We start from the raw sequence: 20,921 nt of genomic DNA on the forward strand, positions 1-20,921 counted from the left end.
TTTATAAACCATGAGGAGCATTTAGATGCTTTAAAATAATCTCAACTGTAAAAATCAAACTGAACTTCATCTGAGGATAAAGACAGTAAAAGAAATCTCAGATATATAGCAGTTATCGTAAGAATTTCAGTATGACAAGTGAAAGACAGAAGGCAAGAGGACGGAAAGGGAGAAAACAGAGTAATAAGTTTTAAGTCAGCCTAATATGAATTATCAGGTGGAAAATAAAAAGAATCAATTGAGAATACAATTTTACTATGTTAAAGATAATAAATTCAAATCCTTCTCTTTATGACTGATTGTGAATAAATAAGGGTGAAAGATTGATACTACATTAACCATAGGAGAATTCAACAACTATAAATATGGTGTACTCTTGAAATTATAGTCTCAATTTGGAAGTAATTGAAGGCTACTACGTGTAAATGTGTCTATTTATACAGGCAGCTCCATTCACCCAAAAATGTGGAGAATAAATAACACGCAATACAATTTCTTTTATACCAAAATGACACTCTGGAGAAAAAGAAGAGCAGAATCAGGATAATGTGACAGAAAAAGGCAGACAAAGGACAACATAAAAAATCCTCGGGGGGAGAAAAGGAGAATGAGGGAAAATAGTACAATGTACTAAGGAAAAAACTAGGCTGCAGAAAGGAGAAATAAAGGTTGGATGACGCACCATGCTAAAACAAAGAAATTAAATGAAAAGGATAGGTATAAAGGGGAAGAAAATATAAGACAAAATAAAAGCAAAGCTAATCAAATAGTATGCAAAAAAAAAAAAAAAAATTAATATGATGCAGATAAGTATATACATAGCTCAGAGCAAAAAGAATAGAAAGATAGACTGTCTCCTCCCAGAGACAGAGAGAATTCTGTAACAATGACACAAGAGGCAGTGTGCAAAGAGTGAAATATGTGAGGAAATAATGGAAAACAAGTAAGACAGAAAACTGTGAATTCTGTTTCAGTAACTTGATGTTTCTTCCATGCTGATGTACTCAAGCTCAACATTATCTACAATGGCACAAACACACTCTGCATAAAGCTCTGCACTAATATAAAAAAATATAGATCAGGGGACTGAGAAAGATCAGTATATTGGGGGAAAAAAATGAGCATAGTTTATAGATGTATTCATAGATATATCAAAGGATATAATTCCTTGTGTTTTTCTTTCTTCCTACAGTGATTTTTTATATATGCCTATTGTGTAATTGTGACTCGAGGCAACACATTCATGGAGTATCCAGGATAATGGCATGGGATTTAAAGACAGAAATCAAGGTCTACAAGAAACTGTTGTCTTTTTTTTAAAGCAGGCACATCCTAATCTCCCAGGGCATCTAAAATTGCACTTAATATCTAGGCAGGCAAGTCGAACTTCTGACCTAGTTTTTAAGGGGTTAGTGCTTGACCTTGCAGAACGTAATATCTGCTGTAAAGATTTTTCCGCTGTGTAAATAGAGCTGTATAAAGCCATCTCACATATGTGTTTTTAGCAACCACTAACTGGCAGAGAGAACACTACTTGCTTCCTTGCAACCTGTCTGTATGTGATGTGACTGGAAAGCTGCTGGTAGGAAACTGTTGCAATTTTCTACTTCTACAGAAAAGTAAAATCCTCACTCAGACTCAAAAGTTCTTCATAAACAGAATGACAATAAATACTCCATAACGAGATCAACTTGTAATTCCGCACAGCTTGCGTAGCTGAGTAAGAAATTTGTAAGCTCATCAGAATTAAAAAGACATTTCTACACACAGGAGTTATCTTTTTTTATGTTTCTCTCTTTTTACTGGGTCATAAATGAAATTTCAGATGATATCAACATAGCTGGAAAAATAATGCCTGCTTCTAAGAGAAATTGATTCATATTGAAAATGACTCAAACATGTAAATGTAAATTTAGCTATGTCTTCAGTTTAACCAGGAAGGAAAAATATTGACAAATGTAGCGGAAGCCTTGATGTTTTCTGCTAAAAAGTGAGCTGCTGAACTGTGACTGATGTCTACGCCAGTGGTAACTGCTTGACCTGTCTTGTAAGATGAGAAAACTAACGTCTTCTCACAAGCAGGGCATGTGGACAATTCCATTCACCCTAACCAAGCATAAGAACAAGTGGTGATCTCACTCCACTCTATGTGGTGAACTAATGAATGATCACATATTAGAAAATAAAGTAAATAAATAAGTAGATACGATTCCTCTTCTTTACCAGATACTCCTGCCATATATATAATTTTCTCAAACATTTCAGGATGCTCTGCAATGGGGGAAAATAGTATTCCTAGTTATGGAGAACAATTCAGATCATGGATTGAAGAAAGTTCAAGTAATTGCAGGACTTCTCTTTCTTTGTTCTGGGACTCTAGGCCTGGGAATCAAGACAAGTCTACAGTTAAGGGCAGAGAGGTGGAAAATTGCACATAAGAAATGTACGTAGGAAATAGCAATTTAACTTTTCTGTGATTTTAGGAAAGATTTTTGTTTACCTTGCCAGTCCACAGCTCCAAATTCAGTTAAATTTCCTACTTATTCCCACTTCTCTCATAAGTAATCTCTTATTAATTGTATGTACAAAGTATAATGTTTGGATCTCAACATGCAAGTGGAAATGCACATCCTATCTTGTTTACTACAGCAGAAATTGAAGGCATGCATAAAATGGTGAATTCCTTCAATGCACATACTTCAATTTTCAGTTGTGAGACTAGGACATACTTTGAAAAGACTGTTTCTCAGAAGATGCTCTTGTGCCCTGAATTAAATCAAAAACACGTACTTTAGTCTCATGAAGAAATGCATCAGGCTTGAATTTGTGAAGTAAATCTATTTGACATTTGGGGAAATGGATATTTGAACAAAGAAGTGAAAAGTTTAATTTCAATACATGTTAAGTATTGCTACACAGGCAGCTGAGAATTCATATGATCAGACATAGGGAGTAAAAATTCAAAGTCAATAAATGCATTCTCATGTTCATATGTATGTCTCTCAAAAACTGTTAGAAAGCAGAAAAAGAATGACCAGTTGACTCGTTCTTAAGACCCCTTTTTTTGTCTATGAAAAACATTAAGATAGTAACCATAGCAAGGCTAGAACACTGCAGTGAGATTCTTTACCTCTCTTACATTTGCTTTTGAAAAGTCTTCTCGACATCAGCTGTGAGAAACCTTGCATAATATTGCATTTTAAAGCAGTTCATTAGAAGACTAGAAATGATTCCAGCAGAGAGAGAATAAAATTGCTGTTCTCTGCAGGCAGTTCAGTGACTGGGGTCATACGAATCTGCTATAGTAAGCTGAGGTTGTTTTATTTTTTTAAAATATATTTAAAAAGTTGGTGGTGTGTAATATTTATACTTAAGAATTCCCATTCTGTTTTCAATTTCATTCTGATTTCATGTTTTCTACAAAGTCTTTCTGTCAGTACATTTATTAGTAGCATATAAATAGAATACAGCATTTTTCAGTGTAATGATATGATAATACTTAAAAATTTCTGGAGCAAAAACTAACATAATGAATATTTTAAATGAACAGCAACAAAACTGTAAGACAGTGATGTAATAATCTTCATGAAACAATAATAATTCTAATCATGGGGAAAGAAGAAAAGAGATATTATTGCAATCATAATAAAGGAATTTTTAAGTTTCTTTTAAAAACATTAAAGATGAGAATCTTCTTGTTGCTAAATAGTATGCTATTGGAAAAAATAGTCCAGAAAATGTTCTCTTATATTCTCCAGGAGGTACAATGCAGTCTTTCGAGCTGAAGAATGTCTTTGTGATTTATAACACATTTGTCATTTGGTGGAGGGAATTCTGCTCTCCAGTTTATTTGTTTTTTGGCAATCAATAAAGCTATTTGTACAAAAGTCCCTTTGAATTTGTCTAGCCTGGTATTTTCATTTCTGTGAAGTAAACAAACATGGGATAAATAGGAATTTTTATTTTAGCTATTCCATTTGTGGCTTGAATCACTAGAGACTAATACTTTCACAATTTAGAAGTTCAAAATATATTCATGGGGTCACTTTCATTTTTTAAAAAAATCTGGGATAGCAAAAACTAGTAACCTTTACAGAATGAACTAAAATTTTGTGGCTTGTAAAAAAAAAAAAAATACTAATATAACTATTGACATTTAACAGCATTTAAAACTTCACAACCGATTTACATTTTCCATTTCACTGAGAGCAAGCGCCTATAGACTTCATTGTTTCCTGCACTTCATGTTTTGTGATGAATTTGTAAGACTAGAATAAACTTGAGTTTGAAAAATTAACACCTGCCTTTGTACTGATATTCTTTAGCTTGCAGCAAGTCTGAGATGTGCTTCTGCAGAAAAATGGATTTTCTCACTGTCCAAGGATTCATTCACTTTATACAGGACTATAAACACAGGCTCAGCCATCACATTTCTTCCTGAGTCCTCTGATGTGTTTTGTATGCCATGACAAAGCTCATCTCCTTGAAAATTCTTTCTCCTTTTACTCATTATTTTCTGTTCAATTATCCCTGTTATTTGTTAGTTATTTCTCATTTTAGACTTTACAGAGGAAGCATGTAAAGACATAGAGCCCTGCCATCTGAAACATGATAGTTTGTATTAAGGGGAAATGTAACCTTTCTAGGTTATGTTTGCTCTACAGCAACACAAAGACTTCACCAGTGACATTTCTTCTAGTGACTGCTTATACAATCACATTTATATATAATCTCATATTCATGTACATATTTTTAGACATATCATTTTGTCAATTTCTCATTTATTTCTAAACATGAAGCCAATTTCAAGTGAACGTGACAGAGAAATAGAAATTTCACACGAAGTTCCTAAAAGTCCCATAATAAGCAGCCAAGTGAAAAACAAAGGCCTCCTTGCCTTTTCTTCTTTCATCCATATCATAGCCCAGAAAGAAGATCTGTCTGGCCATTTCACATTTACTAACTGTACAGTTAGCATGCACATAATCTGCAATCTGTGAAGAGGTGGGAAGGAGTGCTTAGACCTAAGAATATGAGAGAAGCAGAATGAAGGGAGAGCTGTAAGATGTCAATGGCAGCCAGATGGACATGAGATGAGAAGTCACTCACAAAACCAATTTTATGGAGAAATTGAGTGCATTCCTCTTTTACTGTCTTTTTTTTTTTTTCTCTGCTCGGGGAACCATCTGCTTGAAGGGATCATAATTACTTAGCTGATACCAAGTAATTGGAAAGAAAAAAGAATACCCAGTCTGAACTAATTCACAACTCATATTTTTTAGGTGGTGAGAGATACTTTCGTTCTTGAACAATTAGGTCTCCTATTGATAATGGCTTATTGAAAAGAACCATATTAAAAGAAAAGACTGGGATGACTTTAATGAATGTACATAGTTAACTAGAATAAAGTGCTTTGATGGCTGGTATTCTCAAATAATTGGATCATTAACCTTAACTGTATCAACCTTTTGTCTTTATCAAGGTTAAATAATTGAATAGACTTCTGGGGGACCTGGGGTCTTACCCACACAGAAGCCAGCCACCTCCTCATAGAATAGAAATCTGCTGTTTTAAGAAGGAGTTTAGGAGAGAGTAATACAAATATGTGCAAATAATAAACAACTGCATTTTAAATGTGAGAAGGCACAGGAGAAAAAAATAGTAAGTAGTGAACAATTTTCAAGCTACTGTCATGTATTTACATTAAAAAAAAAAAAAAAAACAACATATAACAAAAACTTATCAGTACAGTCAAATTCTGCTTTCTTGTAGATAACCAATAGAGATTAGCTGATTCGCAGGCCTCCTCCTTCCCTAGCTATGTTTCTTACAGTTTCAATGATGGACAAACTTAGAGTCCCCAGTCAGACAGCAAGCCCCCATGAAGCATAAAACCATTGAAATTTTTATAGAAATATATATTTATATATATTCCAAATGAAAGAGAACCGAGTAGGTGTTAAACAGTTATCTTCACAAACTACCAGCCTAGGAGAGATATAGATGCACCAGTTAGGAAGTGCCTGTATGACCTACTTGTCACAAAAAAAAAAAAAAAAAAAAGTTAAAATAGACTGGTGTAAGACCAGCATGCACCAACAGGGTGGCAATAAGATAAACTGGGTTCTCATGCTGTGCACGTTCTCGGAATATGCGAGAGATACAACTGCACATGTTGGCAAAAATAGTGGCCTGAGCATCTGGAAAGGAGTTCCAAACCTCAGAAGTGACAGTGGAGGGAGGAAGACTAGTGCTCAAGATGCTTCCTGCAACTTTCAGAAAGATTATGAATTCATTCTTTCCTTGGGGCTAGGGTGAGAATGAGGGTTGAATTATTCATCTCACACCAGGCTCTGCTGCAACACAAGGACAAATGATCTAGACAGGACAGATTAGAGAAGTCCCCTAGGAATGGACAGAATCTCCTAGGTAAGCCAGTGTATCCAAATGCAGAAAAAGTCCTGAGAAATGACTGAGAGATGAGTACAAACAGACATCTATAAACTAGTTACACAGAATAAATATGGAAATTTAACTAAGAAGTGATACATTTGTCATCCAGAGACCCTACCTGATACTCCAAATAAAGCTGTTAAATAGTAGAACTTTCAATAAAAAAAATCTAATCTGCAGCTCATTGCTCTTTCCCAGAATGCTTCCAAACTATTCTTTTCCCTTCTTTCCTTCAAACTGTTTTTTCCTAGTATATCTACAATGCAAACAAGATGAAATCAACACCACCACTTAGGATGCTGTGGTTTTGAAAATCTCTGTGGTATAAATGATTGAATGAAAAAATAAAGGTCAGAATAGTCTCTTAGTAAAAAGACTGACAAGTAATTGGAAAAACGTATCTATAGATTCTGAGCTCAACTAAACTCCCTGATGTATTACTTCAGAATATGTCTGTTGTTTTATTTATGTGTGTAGTGTGTTGTGATTTTGCCTACTATGATTTGTTTTTGTTTTTCAGCCTGTTCTTGCAGATATTTGGTGTGGAACTAATCCTCTCTCCAGTTCATCCTCCCCTACTTCCCATCTAACTTGAGTTATACCTTGATGTTTGAAAGATTTCCTGAAAATAATTTTATCTTGAGTAGGAGGATTATAATGATGTTCAGAACATTGATTTCTGAAACCTATAAGGCAAAGAACTGCTCAGAGTGATGAGTTTACCCACAGGTATAGAACATGAAATTAGTCAGACAGTAGATAAATACATAGCAAGGGATGTAGTATATTGAGCTGGTTGATGCAGTTAAATAGTTAACAGACAAGGTTCAAGGAATAGCTACACAATGCACTGCATTTCTAAGTACTCTATTATAAATCACACGTTTTCAAAATGATCTATGTCTGTAAGTACTCTTGTTTTATGGATGAATGGGTAAATAATCTAAGTGTTCTCTAACCACTTGCTTTAGACAGAGCTTAGCTTTGAGTATGTCTGTATTGAAGTCTATTATTTTCAGATAAGCAGTTAAAATATCAATACAACCAAAACCTTTTGTCACTTCATTTGTTTAGTCTTGACTTAAAATACTTTAGAGAAAAGATTTCTTAGAGCAGAAAATGAGGAAGAAACAGGTAATGTACCACACACTGGCATCACAATCATCAAGGAGATCTTACATGATTCTCCTTTAAATACTTGTGAGAATCCTTCTTTGTTTTTTGGCTCAAAGCTTGCTTCCTGAGGAATTTCTTGTGATAAGACTCTGATTGATTTGTTGAGGAGGCAAGTGATGGGTGCTACCGTGTGAAAATTGACATCCCTCTGGGAACATTTGAAAGCCCCTTCCTCCAGAGCTGCTTACCTCTGGAAGAGAGTGCTCAGGAGTGTTTACTGGCTGAAGATCTGGCCTGTGACTAAATAGCTCCAGCCTGGTATGGGAAAATTGGGGAATGGTACCATCGTGTCCTGTGAAAAACAGGATGCAGATGGGCATCCCTGCTCCCTCTTATCTGCTGGCACGGCCCGGAAGGTGGGAACAAAGGAGTTTCTGCTGAGATCCCAGAGCCAGAAGCTGCCACTCCAAGGAGAGCTGACTCAACCACTTTGGATTTGAGCTGTCACTCCAAAGACAGCTGACTCGACCACTTTGAAAGTATTGAAAAGGGGCCATCATCACCATGGTTGTTGTCGTAGCCATCGTCGTTGTCAACAGAACAACAACACCTGATGACCCACCACTATTGAAGATCAAAGGCTGAACTACGAACCTCGCTGGATCCATGGTGGTGACTATGTCCCTCTTGTTTCCTATAAAGACTCCTTGCTTCTTCTTTCTTACCTTTTCTATCGCCCTCCTTCCCTTCCCCATTACCCTAATTCATAATAGCATCCGTCCTCCCCTTCACCATCTCCCTAATTAACATCTGTAATAAACTGGTCGGACCAACATTTGAACCGTTGTTTCTTAATCTCACGCTGGGGATATAGATATTAAAAGAACCTCCTCTCTCTCCTATAAATCGGAGCGAGACAATACTGTATAGCTGGAATGATAAGGAAAAACCCTTCCTATATGAACATATCAATATCATTTTCTGTGAAATCAGAGGAAATCATTAATCACTATTAAAATTTTCTGAATATGAGCTTACAATTTGCTCACAATTGCATTTTTCTACATGAAACTTATTTTACCATGATATGTAATATCCAAGGTCCTGTAAAGCAGGACTTTCTCCTGCAATCTATTCATTTCAGCAGCAAGGGTGTTAATAAAGCTAACAGACACCCACGTCTTCAGTATATAAACTCTTTAAGGCCACGACTCCAGACACATAATAGTCACTCATAGTTGCCACCATACCATGTGTGTACTATAAGGAAAACTGTGACTTGCAGATGTCTACTGTACGTACCACTGCTTTGATACAGTACAAAATGTATACACACTTTTTGTATACTATATAAGCATATATAAATGTAAAACTCTGTAAGCTGAAGACTGTCCAGGACAGATGTGTTACTAGTCTTATGACTTTTGGAGCATTTTTTCTCTCTTTCCCAGTTTCTGCTCCTGGAACCACCAAAGCCTCTGGGTGTTATATGGCACCTGCTACCACTTGGGCAGTCAGCCCCAGGAACTCCACACACAGTGTGAAGCTAGGGTTGTCAAATTTGGCACCCAAGCAAGCAGGTAAAACATTACAAAAACACTAGATTAGCTTGTAGGGTTACAAAAATCTCTTCTGTCTATGTCTATCTGACTTAGGCACATAGCAATGTTACTGCTGTACAGAAACTCATGCTCTGGAGAAGGACTGCCGTAACAGATATAAGGAGCACACACAGCCTGCAGATCCCCAAAAAGTTGACAACAGGGAAATGGTAACTTTGGAAAATATATATATATAAAAACATATTTTCATCAAAAATGTGTCTATCAACTTAATTGTTAAAATAAGTAGACAGCTAGGCAATCACACAGACAGGCAGATGAGCACTGTAAGTTAAGGATCGTGAAAGTGACTTTCTTAAAACTAGGAGCTTTCAAAGTAGAGGAGTTAGTGTAAAATAAAAATAAACTATCCTAATCTTAACTCTTGCCTAAAGCAGGTCAAAAATGCTCCCTGACACTGTTAACTCCTGACAATATCACAGAAATAACTTTCAAAAATCAAGTCAGGATGATTTCCATAATTATCACCTGTGATATTTATGAAATAATGTATGACATTTCTCAGTATCTAAAAATGCCTGTTTGCACAAGCTTAGCTTCCAATTTCTATTTTCCTGTCCAATTACATTGTTGAGGTTGAGCAGCAGAGTAGCCAGTTCTTTTTGATTTTCATTATGAGTATCTCTCAGAGTCCTTACAGGAGGAGAGACAAAAGGACTGGACTGGGTGGCAACTGATCATCTCAAGCATGCCAAGCACTCACTTGTGCACTGAAGGGTTTTCTCCCATCTGAAAAACAAATTCCAGTACCTGCCATCTTGACATGTTCACAATGAGTCTGCAGTGAACAATGTTGTGTGCAGGACCTTTAGCTTCCTGCTTTGATGTGAGCACAAATCATAGGAGTGCGGTGGCTCCCTAATACGATCCCATAAGAAGAGAACTGACCTTTACTTTTACTACTCTCAAGACATTTGACCAATTTTGTAGGCAGCCAAATTGACTAGGTATTCTCTTTTTAATTCTCTTTTACTTATACATGGGTATCATTAGTTATTTCTCATTCTCCTTGGACAGTTACTCCCAGTTAAGTCATTTCATTGCTTTATACTGGTCAACCATTGAGCTCGATCAGGTTGTTAGCATGCTCTCTTACACCACACATTTCTTCAGCAGTGTTATGACCTTTCCCCCTCTTGTTATTATAGACTACATCCTCACTGAAGTTCTTTCAACTTATCTTTGTGTTTATGACTCTTTTTCTTCAGATGACGTGTATCTTCCCTGTCCCTCAGGACACTTACCAAGCAGCAGCGCTCACAACATTAACAACTCCTGGAATTCATTAGGTTACAGAGCTCAGGAAATCCTTTGTCCTTTGGACAAAGGCAGCATCTCCCACTAGCCATTTATACTCTAACACTAGACTTACTGATGACAGGAGACAATAATTACACTGTGTAGTTATAGCGCAGCTCACGGATTCTCAGATGTCTTGTTACACTAGAAAAAAGTTTTACAAGAGAATTCTGTGTCTTTCAAACTTGTAATTACATTGCCAGAGAGGGAAAAAAGTAAATTCTCAGAATTCATACAAATCCCCTCTAGTAGATACCTCCTAAGCAGATTTCTGTTCCACAGAGCAGTGGCAGCATTATAATACTGAAAGCGTTTGATGAATGATAGCTATATCAGAACATAAACATTTTATGCATCATTATTTCACCATGCACCATCCTGTGAAATAAAGCATTTATACACTGACTTCACACTACCTTCTTTCAGTCAGGTAGGAGTGTAACTACCCAACATAAATGCAAAACAAGTTTCACCTGCAAAACACTCAGAAAACTTTAATCTATATTTCCTCTGTGAAAGAGATTCAACGGTTATGGGAAATCACTTTAAAAATGTTTTCATTAAAAGGATTTGTCCAAAGTTTAATCATAATTCCTACATAATTCCATAATAAATACATAAGTGGACATCTAAGTATGTTTTTAACAGGTCATGTTGAGCAATGACTGCATTCTTTGGCATAGCACTAAAGATCTTTAGAGAGATCTAAAAAGGAAAAAAAAATAAAATAAGAACTATACTGTTACTATAGACACTTTTTGAACACTGTTGTTTAATCATTGCTCCTCTCAGAATAGTAGTGTATTAATCAAGCAGTTCTGGATATCTGTTTCTGGATAGTATTTGAAGACCAAGAAATCCTACTATCATGCATTTATTTTTTTGTTTCCAAAATGCATGCTTCTGGTATAGTGCCTGTTAACTCCAAGACTTACAGATAAAAATCAAGAAAAGAACACTTCTCTGTTCTAAAAATTATACTGGAGAACTAATGCTCATACACATCAAATCCACGTGGAAGACCCGCGCAGCATGCAGTGCGACTAATTGCATGCTCAGTAGTCAGTGGTAACTGTTACATTGCCCACAATGTGAACGGCTAAAGAAAGCTAACATGGCTTGAGTTGCCACCCATTAGCTGGTGGCTGAACATGTGCATGCACTTACTACAGAGCAGCTGACGCTTAGCAGTGTGCACATATTCTATGAGTTTAAACTCATTTTGCTCTTTAAAAGCTTGGTTCATAAATGCTTTCAGAGTGCTTATAATTCCTCTCTCCCCCTATCTCTCTCTCTCATTACTTTAATAGCTTCATATATACTTCTCTAGCATGAGCATTAAAAGGCAGAACAGGAAACAAAAGAAGAACTATAAATACCTAATCTAATTTAGGAAATTACAGTGGTTTAATTTTGCCATTCTCATTAAAGTAGTGTAAACAAGAACAACAGCATTAAAACGTGTTCATCAGTTTTGTCAAACCGTATGAACTCATGCTTTATCTATTTTTATCCAAGCCATACAATAAACATCATTACCAGGCTAATCACCTTTCATAAGAATCTTAATTTTTCAGATGTTTTCAAGACCTTTAATCGCCTGTGAATAACACTAGTGGTAGCTTGGAACCTGAAATGACTGAGAAAAACTCTGTTGCCAAATAAAGTCAACATGATATGCATTTGTTTTTTTTCATCACACATCATCAAGTAAAAAAGTTCTCCCCTAATCCTTTCCTTCTCCCTTTTCCCTATTTCACCTGACGACGAATGGTTTCTATTTTAAAATATTTTATCTATTAGGATCATTTATACCTTTGGATCATTTATATCCTCTAATGTAGAAAACAAATGGATTAAACACCTTATACACGTCACAAATTTTATGAATATAAATAAAACACGGACTGCATCTTTCCTTATATGCCAGTGAACATAAAAAATCTTCCTAATGATCTTTCTTTTTCTTTTTGGAATGGAATACATGAGCTAATACATCTGAAACGTTACTAGTTTGCGTATTTGTTAAAATTACCTGCAGACACCAGTGAAAAGTGAACAAAAGAGCCTCAGAGACTGTGTACAAAGCTAGTATAGAAACTGTAGCTGCAGTCACACAGCACAGTGCTGTGTGTGCACTTAAATCTATATAGCCTTTTATTTCTCAACTTTCCTACATTTTGTAAAAGATTAGTGAGAAAAGTTGCAAATGGAAATTCTCTTTAATGCAAATTAAACCCAATGACTTCTTGTTCCCCATCTCAGCAGATGCGAAGACCAAATATACAGTCTTGTTGTAACGAATATTTTACACATGATCATATCTATCTTCCACACAAATTCTTTTTCTGTACTAGCCTAATCAAACCCAATGTTTTCCATCCTTCCTTGAAAGTTTTTAACATTTCTTTTTAAATTGTTATTATATATATAATTTAGCTGTTCTCTCAACTCTGTCCAACTTGCATACACTTTTCTCAAAATGTATGTGATCAGCACAGAACATTATGTGAGACCACAATATGACTAGATGCCAATGTATGTGAAACAGTAACAATGACAGATTTATTTCTAACATGATTCATAAAGAATTTCTATTTTACTATAGTATATACATATATATACTATATATTACAAATTATTTACTCAGCATGCCTTTCACTGCTTAAACAGAATTTTCTTCCCTGCAGATGATGCTTCTATTAGAATACCCAGGAATATTACATGCATGCCTTTTGGAAAAGTATCTTTTTTTTTTGTCTAGTTTTCACTTTCTGATTTATTGTGACAAAGAACCTCAATCATGTTGTTAGCAGAATCTTCCCAGTTTATTTACTTGATTTGTAAGTCCACTTTATATTTTGCAATTGGATTTCATCTTTCTGAATTCGATTTGACTCCCAAATTAATATAAAGCAAAAGAAAAGCAATGGCAAAGGGAAGATTGTTCCAGGTATGCCTCTAAATAGAGATTGAAATAGGCTCAAATATACATAACTAGGGACACTTATTTCTTGAGGAATATGAAAGTTGAAAATACCATCAGATGAACAACTTCCTTTTCAATATCCATTACCACAAATACTGAGTAGCAGAGAACGTCAGAGGAAGATGGAGAGGAGGAGAACGTAACATTCATACCATGAAAACTAGCCAATTTCTAATCATACTTTCAAATGTATTTGTAAGGCACTTCAAGATGATGAAAATAAATGGTTTCTCTTTATTCCAGTACCCTAAAATATTAGCAAAAATATTGACTTAAAATGAACTCAGACTAGGATTTTATTATATTGTGTTTGATAAAACCTTAGAGTTTGACAGGCAGCAACTGTTATCTACTATACCATTACAGTTTTTCAGCCACTTGTTCAACAACATTACTGTAATTTCATCATCTGTAATTTCCTCAGATTTCCCTGAGAGTGTCATAGGGGATATAATCAAAAGCCTTACTCAAGTCAAGAACTGTCATATCTTCTGATTCTTCTTTTGTCTCCAAGCCAGTTATTCTGTCAAAGAAGGAAATTAGGCTGGTTTGTCATTATTTGCTCCTAGCAAATCCATATTAGCTGTCTCTTATCACCTTATTATTCTCCAAGTGCTTTCAAATTGATTGCTTAATAAGTTGTTCTAATAACTTTTTAGTATTGAGTTTAAACTGACTGCACTCCTTTTCTGTAGATCATCACTACTCCACCCCAAAACCTTAACTGTCTTACACTTGATCATGGAGAAAAATGCTGTAGGTGCATTCACCTATGATGATTATTTAAAATCAGTATTTCAGAACAAAATACTTGCAATACTATATAATTTGAGCTGCAAGTTAAGATCTTGCAAAAACGGAAGGAAAGGAAAAAAAAAAAAAAAGGAGGGAAGAAGGAAAATATATTTGCAAAGAGGAAAATACACACAGATATGAAGAAGCATCACCAAGAATGATTTCTAGTTATCAACACAGTAACTTAATACAGCAGTGAATAAAAATATAAGAGATTCATAGAAGCAGAACACATGCAAATAATGAAGCTAGTGTGGGAAAACTAAACTATTCCTCAAAATGCAGATGTTCCTATAGGCAGTTTAACTTGAAGTATGTCAGACCTCGTGGATGTTTCTAGAAAAACCTGTGCAGTAAATAGTTGACCAGATTTTAAAAATAAATAAAACCCACAAAGTAGCTTGAAGGTAAAAGACTGCAGATTCACTTACTAGACTGCCTTGCTGGTATTTAAAGATGTCATTCCGGTTTTAAGTGAAAATGAATTATTCAACATGGAAACGTTTCTATATTAAAGAACTTTTTGTACATTTTTATTTTTGAACATATTCACTGGTAAAAGTTACTTTATGCATATAAACTATTGTTTTCATATATAATTTTATGCACAAATATTAACTGTAATTTACTCATCTCAGTGATGCTATTTGCATTCATGACTGAGAGACCATGTTCTGTTATTATCTTTATCAGTCTTTGAAAATAGGATTCTTCCAATGAAAGGCTTCACGTATTTCAAATCCTTCTTTCACTGGCCACAGAAATATCAAATGTACCAAAACAAGGTAATATTTCAGCTGAAATTCTCTATTGTTGTTGAATATAGACAATAATGCTATCAGTGAATACTGACTTTATTTCAGAAACTGTCTTAGATGTTGAAGCAGTAGTATGTGGGGAAGAGTTGCTCTGTAGAGAGAATGTAAACATTAAGGTCATTTATCCAGCTTAAGGGATAAAAAGAGGAAACACGGCAGATACAGCTGGCTTTCAACATCTCCTTGTCCTTAGAACAAATTTGTCTTCTTATAGATTACAGTAAGCTATAAGGAACGTGAGATGTCAGGAAATAGCAAGAAATCCTTTATGGAACTGGACAGGGAGACAGTGACGACTGGCAAGAAGTCAAGACAACTTAAGTGAGAAGGATATTTCTAAAAGCCTTCTCTGATCACAGCATGTCTCTTGTGGATATAAAGAATGGCTTGATAATGAGCGAGACAGAGATTTCAAACATCCACACCTGATGAAAGAAAGCAAATGCTGTTTCAGTTCTCTATTTTCCCATTTTCTTGAAGATGATCAAGTCTCATCACATGCAAATAGGAAAGCCCCCATAGCCCTGGTTCCTATCAACAACAGTGCTATGTCATTATTTTACAGTTTCCCACATGAAGCATATTGAGCATGTTCCTTTCTGTTCCCTCTGGTATAAATATATATATATATATATATTCAGAAGACTGATTCTTTATGGGAACATAAATGGATTCATTAAAAGGGCCGATTTTGTTCCATTTACTACTAATTATTAATATAGCCTGTGCAGCATTTCATCACAAAATAACATTTCATCCTGTCTCACAGCACATAATTCCATCTCATTTTCTAAAAGACTGCTGTACACAGAAACATTCTCTGTTTGCAGGCTGCTTCCATTAGCTCTATCTAGGGTATGCCCCTCCTCCACAATGCATCACTGCAAGGAATTTCAATCAGATTACTCCAACGCCTATTTAGATGCACAAATCATCATCAAAGAAACTTAAGATTCAAGACTGTCTCCAAAACCTGGAAATTGTCTAATTGCCTGCCTGAGTGTGAAAATGTGTGAAAATGTGAACATTACAGCCAGTCATGGAAATAATAGCTGGTAAACTTAAGAAACTGCTGTGAGATTACTGGCCATCTTGAAAAATTCACCAGATGAGCTAACCAAAACCCAGGCAAGACCCTGCCAGTGGCATTTGAAAGGCAGAGATGTTAACAGATATCAGTGCCAACAGCATTAGTTAATATTGCTGTAAGATTGTGTGTTGCATGTGGAACAACACTAATTTCAGATTAAAATTCAATAAAAATATGAATGTAACAAGAGGCTAATTTGATTCTGACAAATAGTTTGAGAACAGTCCACTAAGAGGGGAACACAGATGATGCTTTGCATCATCTTTGCAGAAATCACTCCAGAAATAAGAGGAAATATTTGAGGAAACAATACGTTAGAGTTTCAGGCAGTTCATGGAAGATTCAAACAGGACAGATAATGAAACAAATATTTTACTGGGACATACAGAAAGAAAGAGAAAGAGAGAGAGAGAGAGAGAGGACATCCCAAAACAGTAAAGGGGAGGGGGAAAGGAAGGGAAAAAGGGATTCGTAAAGTTTAGAAACAGTCAAAGCAAGGGTACAGTCTTTCGGGGAGGAGGGGGAGGGGGAAAGCTAACTGCATAGTGACAACAAATGCCAAAGAAAAGCCAGCAGAATGGCAGGAAGAAGGAACATTTTGACAAAGTGCTGATCCCTGCTGACCATGCTGATCCAAGCAGTCCAGACTCTATGGAAAGATGAGGCAGCTTTCAAACCAGAAGGAATGTGAGCACTACCCTGCCAGCAGAAAAAGGTGACAGAAGGAGCAGTGATTTAGTTCAGAAGAGGAGAGCTGATGGTGCAGAGAGCATAACTGCTGAGCTGTAAATAGCTAGAAGGACAAGTGTGAGCAAAGTGTCAGAAGTACAATATTTTAAGCTTTTGTGCAGAGGTGACTGGCAAAACAGAGCAGCTGTATCAACCTGTAAGGCCACCTACCTAATTCAGGCAAGGACGACAGATATAAATCTTTGTCAGTTTCTGGAGACAGGAAAAAAAAAAAAAAAAAAGGGATGAAGAATGAGACTTCTAACAGATTCAGACCAGTTAGAAGGAAAGTTGAAAAGTACAGTTTCAAATCTGGCACTGTTTAGATGCATTCACATTGAGTTGACCAAGGACTAAAATGAGAATAGGGCTTAAAGTATTCATTACTTTCACTGACTTCATGGCATTCAAGGCATTACTTGTAATGTAATTTAGCGTTTAGAAAGCCATGTGGAAAGTAGCAAAATCATATTCTAGATAATACAAATTCTATTTTTAAATTTCATACACTAAACCTTCTCCTGTGAAAGTGGTAGCTGGTACACATTGTTTGACATCCCTCTATGCAGAATTAGTAAGGATATTGTAAGAGATCTCAGAGGAGAAATCAGATAATTCACAAATAATCATTTAGTGCACAAACAGCACTGTAGAGCTATTGGACACACGGTTTTCAACTTGGACTTGGGTTTGCAGGAACTGCCAGGAAGAGAAAATCAACAGCTGCTTAGGCTTAGGGTAAATACATGAAGTGCAGTGAGTTGCAGTTGTGGTGAAATCTCAAGTATACCATAGAAGTCTGGAAAACACTGATGATTCAAGAATGAGGCTTAATGAAGAACAACATGATAGCTCATGGAGATGACAATCCAAAAATATCAGGAATGTGAATACAATACAATTAATAGAAAAAGCAAAACTCATTGCAATAAACTGCTTCTGCATTGATGGCACAACCTATCCTTCTTCTCAGGAAAAGACTTCTGTTTTAAGGGACTCAAAGTCTGGAATTTGACCAGACCACTAATACTTTGTACAACTTCTCTTTACTTTTGTGTCAATTTCGGCAAGGATTTAACTCTGTCGCCCATAATGCCTCACGTAACCAACTGTGGTCTGGTGATCTATGTGAGCAAAAAAACCTGTTCAGCATCTGTGTTCATAGGGTGGTGATCAATGAGTTAATCAGTGGACTGCAGGAGGTGAAAGAGGCGCTCTAATTACACTTGCAGATGACAAGATGACACCACTGGAAGATGACACAAAGGAAGAAGTAGAGCCAGGCCCCTAGCAATAGTGCATGGGAGGAGGACAAGGGACAGCAGGAACAAGTTGAAAAAGTTCAGACTAGCTATGAGGAGAACTGTTTTCCACATGAGGAAGCTCATCAGTGAAGCAGGCTGCCCAGAGACTTTTTACAGTCCTTCTTCTTGGAGGTCTTCTAGACCAAATTGTATAAATTCCTAAGCAACCTGGTTAGAACTACATCTGGCCCTGCTTTGAGCAGGATGTTGGTCTAGAAATCTCCAGAGGTCTCTCCACATCTGAATTATCCTATGATCCTATGGTTCTATAATGTTGTATATGAATAAGGGAGTATATTCTCAAAATAAAATAAAAAATAAATTTTAAAAAAATTCTTAGAAAATTAAGACTGGATCTAATTTCAAGTCTAAATACTCTATCTTAACAGTTCAATACTGTTAATACAGTAAAAATCAGTTAATACAACACTTACAGTTTAGTAGAATAGGAAATAAAATAGATGTGATTTTCCCAGCATTCTTACATCCATTTGCAATGTATTTCAGAGGACCTAACTTGCTGAGGAGAAAAGTGTACTTCCGTAGTGTTTAATCTTTGTATTTTGAAGTCCTTTAGCTTTCTGCTAAAATGCATCCATTAAGTACAGCTTAAAAGGCAAAAATTCTATTAGAGTTTAACAGATACAACATATATAAAGAAGCAAGTACTTCCTATTGTCACTGTTTTTCCTCTTCCTCCCATACAAATTAACACGAAGTAATATTAGAAAAAGTACCTTCAAGTAGAATTGAGTGAATTATGAACGTGGGCATTCATGACTGATTTCTTTCAATCACCAATTCATGTTATTTTTCAAATTCTGAGGCTAAGAATATAGAAAAAATTAGACCTTTCACTAATTTCCATAGTAAATTTTCAATGCTCATGAATCAACAGTGCAAAATGACATAAAGACACTTGGCTACTGGACAACTTGATGAACAGTTAGAACAGAGGGTGAATATTACAGTGCAACTTAATTTTGTAGCTCTTTCAGTGTTCCACAGCATGATTGCTCTAGTGTCACGCCTTCTGAAGAAATATATTTTAAAAAATCATGGTTTTCCCCATAACTTCTACCTGCCAGCATTTGAATACAATTCAGCTTAAAAAGCCTCTCTTAAGTTCCAGAAGAGCAATCTGCCTTACGTGTTTCCACTGGATGTAATCAGCAGCTTTATCTCCATACAGAAACTTGGTCTGGAAGGAGAATCCTACTCAATCACAAACACAGATCTCCTGCCAGAATGAGAGCTCCAAGCACCAGAAGGAAGAGGTCAAATTGTGCACAGGAGTCTCCCAGCACTCTGACTTAAAAATTTGCTAGGGACATTTCTGCACTGCTGCAACAGTCAAGACAGTGAAGAAAATGTAATTCAGTTTCATACTATCCTCACCAGTTTCCATGGTGATGCACAGACTGTAGTAACTCCTCCTTCCTGGCAATAACTTAAAGTAGCCCAGAAGCCCCTGGGAAACAGAGGCAGATCTGTGAGCTTTATGGTGAAGAGCAGAAGGATCCCAGAACTGCCCACCTGTTCTGCAGAAATGAATTCATGTCAAAAATGCTTTGATAACAAACACAACCACACCATCCAATAATGCCAAGGGAAGATAATAACAGTCTATTCCTGAGTAGCTGTTATCACTCATGAGTATTGTGGTACCTCAATTGGTAGAATATCACAATGTTTACTTAACACATACAGTTGAGTGTATATTTATTCCAGAAATAATTCTCTATAAAGAAAGTGGAAGTCCAGCCAGCAGCAGATTCAAAAATTAAACCTGAATATTACCCTCAGTCTGTCTTTCATCTGCTCAGCCATCCGTGTAAGTCAACAAGAATGAAACCAGCTTTGGGAATATTTATTGCTTAGAAAAGCAGCAGAGGCAGAACACAACAAGGTCTTATGCCCTTCTTTTTCAAGCCATGATTATGCCAGATACTGCCACTGTAGGACAATATAATGGGCTATAATAGGTTATATTATTTTCTAAAATATGGATGCTATTCCCCATGAATGTTTGGAAATCATTAGTTTGAATAGCTACCGAGACTTGTGCCTCAGTGGAATTCTACAAGATACACATGTCAGGATGTTAGCACTGTGGAGCATTTGGCTTAAGTAATTTAAGGCAGAGTTGCAAAGTTTTTTTTAACCTAATTTGAAAGTTTAAGACCTCATGCTAAGGATTGTTGACCATTTTAGAGTCTTACTAATAGCTTAGCTATTAGACATGTCTTGTAACTTAGTTATTATGCAATCAAATACATACTGTTTGAAGAAAAGGAGTCACTTGAAGCTCTTTGAGACTGCACTATCATTTCCATGTTGTAATGAACATAATTTGCATCCTTTAAGTGATATTTCTACTTGTCCTTGCCCAACAAGAAACATCAACATCACTAAATCTTTCTAAGCATTGGAGAGGAGCTGGAGAAGCAAACAAATGTTTCTTATCCCCTAAGTTAATATTATCAGAGCCATCCATTAAAGGAAAGCTTTTTAACAGAGGACCGGTGACTGACAGTTCAGTTGCAATAAGATATATATATTGATACTTGCACCCACTCAAAAAAATAAAAATAGCAAATTTGGCATTCAAGCTTATATTGTTGACAGCATAATAATGCAATCAAAACTATTCTACAGAGAAGTAATTCCCTGAAGTCTTTGTATCATTGCAAACTAACACATGCT

The sequence above is a fragment of the Phasianus colchicus genome, chromosome 2, assembly GCF_987193195.1.
Source record: "Phasianus colchicus chromosome 2, bPhaCol1.hap1.1, whole genome shotgun sequence".
In the NCBI taxonomy this organism is placed as follows: Eukaryota; Metazoa; Chordata; class Aves; order Galliformes; family Phasianidae; genus Phasianus; species Phasianus colchicus.